Source organism: Fukomys damarensis, unplaced genomic scaffold, assembly GCF_012274545.1.
Source record: "Fukomys damarensis isolate Sample0158 unplaced genomic scaffold, DMR_v1.0_HiC HiC_scaffold_29, whole genome shotgun sequence".
In the NCBI taxonomy this organism is placed as follows: domain Eukaryota; kingdom Metazoa; phylum Chordata; class Mammalia; order Rodentia; family Bathyergidae; genus Fukomys; species Fukomys damarensis.
Window position 1 is genome coordinate 13178378 of NW_022900941.1, and position 8675 is coordinate 13187052.

At 33.9% G+C, this 8675-nt stretch overlaps 1 protein-coding gene across 4 annotated transcripts in view; it reads right to left on the minus strand.

The window, feature by feature from the left end:
- The window catches only part of Dpp10 (dipeptidyl peptidase like 10), a 1319241-nt gene that overhangs the window by 311243 nt on the left and 999323 nt on the right, over positions 1–8675 (minus strand). The gene's annotated exons all lie outside the window — the stretch shown is intronic.

Here is an 8675-nt window from a genome sequence, read left to right on the forward strand (position 1 = left end):
CCTTTCTCCCCCAAACCCAGCCAGCATTTGTTATTGGTTGATTTCTTGATAGCAGCCATTCTTTGTGAGCTAAGGTGGAATCTCAGTGTTCTTTTTCATCTACATCTCTTGAATGATCAGTGATGTTGAACATTATTTCATATGTTTATTTGCTTCTTTTACTTGTTTGTCCAAGAAGTGTCTGTGTATTTCAGATGCCCATTTTTGAATTGGGTCTATTTGTGGGAGGTCTGATTTTTTTCAGTTCTTTATAAATTCTAGATAGTAGACCTTTGTCTGAGGAACAGCTGGTAAAATTTTTTTCCCACATTGCAGATTGTCTCTTAGCAATGTTGGTGGTTTCTCTTGAAGTGCATACATTTTTAATAAGATAAGATCCTAGTTGTTGATTCTTTGTGCTAGTTCCTGTGCTACTGAGGATTTGTTCATAAGCTATTTTCCTGTGCCAATGTCTTTGAGAGTTTCTCCTAATTTATCTTCTAGCAAACTTAGTGGTTCTGTTTTATCATTTAGATCTTTAATCCACTTCAATTTTAGCTTAGTGAATGGTGAGAGATAAGAGTCTAATTTTAATCTTTGGTAGATTGAAATCCAGTTTCTCCAACGCAGTTTATTGAAGAGCCTGTATTTCCTCCACTGAGGATTGTGGGTTCCTTATCAAAGATGAGGTAGCTGAGTATGTCTGGAGTTGTTTCTGTGTCTTCCAATCTATTCCACTGATCCTTGGGTTTGTTTTTTTTGTTTTTGTTTGTTTGTTTGTTTGTTTTATCAGTACCACATTGTTTTTATCACAGTGGCTTTGTAGTATAGTTTCAAGTTGGGGACTGTGATATCCCCTGCCATGTCTCTGTTGCCTAGAATGGATTTTGCTATTCTATGTCTCTTCTGGTTCCAAATGAATTTTGTATTGTTTTTTCTAGTTCTGTGAAATATACTGTTGGAATTTCATTCTGTATTGCATTGAATCTATATAGCAGTTTTGGAAGTATGACCATTTCAACTATGTTCATTCTTTCTATTCAGAAGCAAGAGATGTTTTTCCATCTTCTTATATCCTCTTTGATCTTTTTTCAGAGTGTTGTACTTTTCAGTGTAGAGGTCTTTTGTCCCCTTCATTAGACTCCTAGATATTTCATTTTTGGGGGGATGCTATTGTGAAAGGAATTGTTTCCCTAATTTCTCTCTCAGTGTGTCTGTTATTTGTGTACAAGAAGGCTATTGATTTTGAGTGTTGACTTTGTATCCAGCTACTCTGTTGAATCTATCAATTAAGTCTAGAAATCTTTTGGCATAGTTTTCTGGGTCTTCTATGTAGAGTATCATATCTTCAGCAAATAATGACAGTTTCACTTCTTCCTTTCCTGTCTTTATTGCTTTTATTTCTTTTTCTTTTCTAATTGCTGTGGTTAAAGTTTTTCAAACTATGTTGAACGGAAATGGTGACAGTGGACATCCTTGTCTTGTTCCTGATTTTAGAGTGTTTTCAGTTTTTGACCATTTAATATGATGTTGGCTGTTGGTTTTCCAGAGATAGCCTTTATGAAGTTGAAACAAAGACCATCATCTTGAATTTTCTGCAGAGTTTTCATCATGAATGAGCACTGAATTTTATTGAATGCTTTTTCTGCATCTATTCAGATAATCACATGTTTTTAATTCTTGATCCTGTTAATATAGTGTATTACATTTATTGACTTACATATTTTGAACCATCCTTGCATCCCTGGGATAAATCTGACTTGGTAAGCATGCATAATCTTCTTAATTACCCTCTGTATTCTGTTTGCCATTATCTTATTGAGGATTTTTGCATCTATGCTCATTAGGGTGATTGGCCTTCAATTCTCTTTTTTCGTTGGTCTTTCCGTGGATGTGAAATCAAAGTAAAACTTGCTTCCAGGAATGAATTTGGGAGTATTGCATCCCTTTCAATTTCATTGAAAAGTTGAGTGGTGGCAATAGTCCTCTAAACGTTCAATTGTGAAACCATCTGGACTTGGGCTTTTCTTTGTTGGTAAACTTTTCATTATATTTCAATTTCACTGATTGTAATTTGAGCATATTTATAACTTACCTTCTTTCAACTTGGTTAATTCACATGTATCTAAAATCTGTCCCATTTCTTCTGTGTTTTCCACTTTATTAGACTACAGGTTCTCAAAGTAGGGATTGTTGCTGATCCTCTGAGATCCTGCTGGATCTGTTGTGACTTGTGCCTTCAACTTTTTCATTTCTAGTTGTATGGATTTGAACAATTACTTTCCTTTTTTTTTTTTGGTAAGGTTGGATAAGGTTTTATTGATTTTATTTATTCTTTCAAAAAATTAATTCTTTGATTTGTTGATTTTTATATCATTCTCTTAGTCTCCATTACACTGATTTCTATTCTGATCTTTATACTTTTCCCTGTCGTACATGCTTTGGGTTTTTGTTGCTCTTCTTATTCTAGGAGCTTAAGAATTACCACTAGGTTGTTCATTTGAGCTCATTCTGTTTTCTTAATGTGGGATTTCACTGCTATGAATTTCCCTCATAGAACAGCTTTCATTGTCCCATAGATTCCTGTATGTTGTATTGGCATTATCATTTATTCATAAAAATTGTCTAATTTCTTCTTTAATTTCCTCTGTGACCCATTGATTTTTCAGCAGAGTGTTGTTCAAATTCCATGTACTTGTGAAGTTCTTGTGGTTTCTCTATGCTATTGATCTCCAGTTTAATTACAGTACGGTCTAATAATATGCATGTCATAACTTCCATTCCATTGTATTTATTTAAATGTGTTTTGTTAGCTAGTATGTGGTCTATTTTGGAAAATGATTCATGTGCAGCTGCAAAGAATGTATATTCTTATTTTATGGGGTGGAACACTCTGTATAGGTCTATTAAGTCCATTTGTTCAAAAGCTTGGTTCAGTTCTAGTATGTCATTATTGAATTTTTGTCTATATGACCTGTGTATTTGTGACAGTGGGGTACTTAGATCCCCTATTACAATAGTATTAGTTCTTATTTGTTTTTTTATGTCCATTAATATTTGTTTTGTATGGTTCGGGCATTAGTATTTGTTACATATATATTTATGATTGTCATCTCTTCCTCTTGGATTGTTCCTTTTTACAAGTGGTCTTCTATGTCTCTCTTAATTAGTTTTGGTTTGAAATTTAGTTTGTCTGCAAATAAGATATCTACCCCTGCTTTCTTTGGGTTCCTGTCATATGGATAACTTCTTTCCATCTTTTAAATTTTAATCTCTGAGTTTCTTTTTGAACTAGGTGCATTTTCTGTATACAGCATATTGTTGTAGTTTGCTTCCTAATCCATTCTACCACTCTGTTTCTTTTGATTGGTGAATTGAGGCCATTAACATTGATGGTTATAACTGATATGTATTGACTTTTATTATCATGTTATTGTCCAGTTGTTGGCTCTTTTTAATGTTTCCCTTTCTCCCTTTAATTTCTTGATTTGCCTAATGGATGTGCTCTGTTGGGCCTCATGGAGTTGTGACCTTTATTGTCTTTTTCTACAATATTGTTTAGAATTGTTTGGAGTTCTGGTTTGGTATTCATGATGTTTCTCAGGTGTTCTTTGTCTTGGAAGTATCTTATTTACCTGCCAATATTGAAAAATAGGTTTGCAGGATATAGCAATCTAGGTTGTAGGGGTTTTTGTGGGGGAGGGTTTAAAACACCTCACTCCAGGCTCTTCTTGACTTGAGGGTTTGTGTTGCAAAGTCTGCTGTGATTCCGATGGGCTTTCCTTTGCATGTGATTTGTTTCTTTTGTCTAACTTCTTGCAGTATTTTCTTTTGTTGGGTTTCTGGGGCCTTGACTATTATAGGTCTAGATATATATATATATATATATATATAATCTCGATCATGGCTAGTTGGAATCCTGTATGCCTCACTTATCTGTGTGTCAAATTATTTTGCTCTGATTGGGAAGTTTTCTGTCATTAATTCTGTGAAAAGTTTTTCAATGTAATTTGTACTTTCTCCTGCTTTTTCATGGAGTCCTCTCAGACTTATATTACTCATCTTTGCTAGGAGCTGTTGGATTGATTTCTCATGGTACTTTACTTTTTCAAGAGATCTCTCCCTTCTTGGTCTCTGACCACCATTCTGCCTTCTATATCTGATATTCTGTATTCAGACTGGGTCAGTCTGTTGTGCACAGTTTCAATAGAGTTTTTTATTCCTCTGGATATCTATATGAATCTGTTTCATGGATTTCATATCTTTCCTATATTGGGCATTCATGCTTTCCTTTTATTTACTATGCTGAGGCCTTCAGGGATTCTATCATGGCCCTCAACTCATGTATTTTTTTTATCTGTTTATGTTCTCGAGTCTCTAATCATGTCTTTCATTCTGCCACCATCTCTGTAGTAATCTGGGATATTATTTCTGTTTTGAATTTTTCTAGAGCTTCATCATTTGTTTTGTTACTTCCTGTGCTATCAGTTGAGGGTGTCCTGGTGGTTGTCAGACTTTTCCACCTCATTTCCCCTACGATTTGCCTTTGGTGAGCTCGAAGTCTGTGTTGTGCCTTGCTTAACTGTTTCCTCATTTCTATTTTTGTTGTTGGTACTGTCCTTGTTTTAATTCCTAGGTTTATACTTCAATCTTCCAGATGTAGCTAGTCTTTACATTTTGAGTCTCTAACGACTCTGAGACACTCTCATATATGAAAACATAATACCAGAAAGAAAAACTGAACAGATCAATGATAATACTTTAGCCCAACTGATACAAGGAGCAACACAATAGCATCAAACACAACTTAGAAATTGACAATTTGTGGTAGTTATTAATCTATCACTTTTAACTATGTGAATTAAATAAAAATTGAGAACCAGCCCAATATATGTTTATAGTGAAAACTCTTCAATATAGCAACTTTACCCTTTAGGATGGGGACATAGAAGAAGTTGGGAAGAGAGGAATAGATAGAAAGATAGGATAAGGTTACAAGTGAAGCTACAGGATACAGGAAGATCATGTAAACTCTAGGAAACTGTTGAAGACAAGAGGGAAATACAGAAAGAAAAAACAAAGACAGGAGTAAAACAACAAGAGCAATAGGGAAGCTAGAAACTGTACTCACTTTCCTTTGAAACTAATGGCAATTGAGAGGGAAAAGAGAGATTAAAACAAAAAGAAGAAATCCAAATTAAAGCAGGAATAAGAACAAAGAGATGAAGAACAATGTGGGAGTGTGAGAGATTGAGTAAGAAAGAGAAAGAAAAGAGAAAAAAGAAAAAGGGAAGAATTTGAAGAATGGGAAAAATAAAAATTAAACAATTAAAAATTAAAATTAAAAATAAAAGGAAAAGAAAAAAATAATTAAAAAAATAAAATAAAAATTGAGGGCCTCCTTCGAGATATGTCTCTGCTGTCACAATACACAATGTCAGCAGCAGTGTGCAGATCTAAGTCAATGAGTCTCAGCAAGCCAGCAGCAGATCCCTGAGATTCAGGCTGATTTCTGGCTGCAAGGCCCAAGCTGAGCTCCCTGACCTCCTACAGGGTTAAACTCTGCAAGGTTCTACTGCAAATTCCAACTGTCCTTTCCCTGAAGGTAGTCTAGGTTCTGATGAGAGGTGGTGATCCTCCAACTTACAAACTATGGTGGTCTGGTGTGCCTTTACCACAGAGATTCTCTTCACTTCTCCAGTGGGCTTCAATTTTCATCAAGGAGCCTGAGAGGCCCACTTTCTGTACACTTCTGTTCTATCTTCTGAAGCTCAGTAACAATGGCCTTTATGACCCCCTGTGCCTCTGCAATGTGGATCCAGGCTTTAGCACAAACAGGAGGCCTGAGTAGGGAGGGGGCACTGAGGTCATGTTGCAGGGGCACCTGTTTGGCTCCCCTCCTCATCAGTCTGCACCACTTGGAGGCCAGGTGCACTGGGGGTGGGGTAGCAGCCTGTGGCTTGGCACTCCTCACAAGTCTGCCTCCTTTTTTTTTTTGCTAACAGTATTTTCCCCCACTACTGGAATGAACCTATGATCATCAAAGCTAGCCCATCTCCAATCTTTTATTTTATTTTTAAAATTTTGAGACAAGTTCTTTCCAGGACAGTCAATTCCACAGAATGTTGATACTACATGTGTGTACTATCGTGTCTCAAAAATACAATGCATTTCTTAATATTATGGTGATATAAAGAGTTGCATCTCTCAGGCTCATATAATCAATAGAACAACAAATGAAATAACAAAAACAAAACCACAATGATAGGAAAAACCCCACACAGATAGTATGAAGACAACCAATACCTTCTATACATCATAAATCAATATATATTTCCTGGATCTGGTAAATTTTACTATTTTATAATGGCCTGCCCATAGTTGGACCATTTTGGAATCATTTTGTTGCCATATATAAATTTTTGCCTGTTTTTAAAACTATTTTCACAGAATCTATTTAAACGCAGACTTTCAGAGATTTGAGATTACATTTTTATCCTTTTAATTATTGCTTTTTATACTGTTTTCTGAGCTCTTTCACATATATTTTTAAACTCTTAATGATACTTAAGTATATGGGGCTTGGACGAATATCCCCAATCCTTTTCCAGTTTTAAAATATTGACTTGCTATAATAATAACTGTTGACTTTTTTGTCAAGAACACTAATGACACTTAAATTATTAATAGCAGAAAGAATATGATCAATAAGAAACATTTCTTCGTTGTATGATTAAAATATTCTTTTGTTTTAAATAGTTCTGACTTTAAGAGACAGTATTTCTGGGCCAGGGATTTAGCTCAGTGATTCAGTGGCCTGACTGCCTCGCAAGCGCAAGGACCTGAGTTCAATCCCCGGTACCAAAAAAAAAAAAGAGATAGTATTTCCTACTATGAAATGATTAAAAGTAGTTTGTGGGCTAAAACACTTCTTTTGCATTTGTGATCTTTAATTCGCTCCTTTATTAGAAAGTCACCTAGCTTCAGTCCAGAAGAATGCCTCTAAGTAATTATTTTATGAAAATTACTTATTTTTATTTTATTTTGACAGCTATATCCAGTATTGTTCTTATTCATACTTTTTGCTAACCATGATTACATAGCCTAAAGTAACCGGCAATGATAATTAAAATGACAATGTGATATCAAATCATCTTAATTTTTAGTAAATTGATAGTCATATTTTGGCACAAAATGTTCTATTAAACATCAGACTATTGTGCAGTAATATGTTTATCACTAATATTCTCACTTGACTTACTATATAATTATTATTACAAGTTTTTATAGTGATATGATCTGATTAATTATGCATGTAATTAAAATATTGATAATTACTCAAGAAAATCTGTAGTGGGAATAGAACACTTATCCTCTCCTAAAATATTTGTTTCAACAGAATGGCTTAAGAAAAACAAAAAAAATCTAATTTTAGCCAAATATAAGCCTTAAACATACAACTAACTGTTCTTCACTATACTAACATAGAGCTGAGAGAAAATAGATACTCTGAAAATTATCTGGAATCAGACTTTGTATTTTTTTAAATTTTGAGTTTGGGTTAACTAGTTGCAAACATATGCCATTTTCTACTTCCCCAATCCTTCTTTCTCATCCCCAACTTAATTCTGACCTTCCTAAGATTTATACATTGTTTAATTTTCTACATTAGGACATAAGTAACTTTAGAAATCCTATGAATCTTAAATCAGTAAATTATAATATTTACTATATGTATAACTTTGGTAATTAACACTCACCACCAACCTATTAGAAAATTAGAAATGGATCCACAAAATTTAATTATTTTATAAGTTGGAAATTGAAATGATTTGTAAAAATTAAACACATAAGCATAAAGGTAAAAGAACGTTACTTACCTTATGGGAAAACTACAGTGAGAAGAGATAGGGGTGACATGTAGTATCACAAAAGCAATTGGGAAAATAAAATAATAAGCTAAAAGATGCACTTGTTTTCTTTTCTTTTTGATAGGAGATGGAGGCTAAAAAAGCAGTGCATAAATAAATACATTCTAAAAATAAATTCATATACATAATGCTTAAAGAAAAAATCTTATTAACTTGTGTAAAGGAGTAATAAGTATGGATCAGTCATATAAAAGAATATCATATCAACATACCATCCATAACTAACCTGAATGCTTAAGAACTAGAGCCTTATAACCTCTATAAAAAAATGTCACCTCAGGGTAAAAGAAACCAAAAAAGAAAACAGAATTAATTTTTGTTTTCCAAACACATTTTCTGGAAAATCAATTGACTTTGACTGAAATCACTCATCACTAGCGTATCCTCTCATCCTTAGCAATTCATGCTTTCTTCCACCTGTTCTATTTTCGTAGTAAAGGTTTCTTTCTCAACTGATAACATCTTTCAGTTATTCCTTATATCTACAGCCCATAAGGATTTCAGAGAGAACAAATATTAGGTACTTCTCTACACACTTTACTGATTTCTTTAAACAAATGTTAGTATTATCTCCTCAGAGGGAATCTATATCTCTAAAAAGTGATGAAACTGCCCCATATAGTTTTGGTATACAACAAGTACTATGAAGGGTTGTAAAATAGTACTTGTTCTCCGAATACCTGTGAATTAACTGATTCATTTAAAAATAAAGATGTCATTAGTCTATGCTATTTAATGACACACTACTAGTGTGTGTGTGTGTGT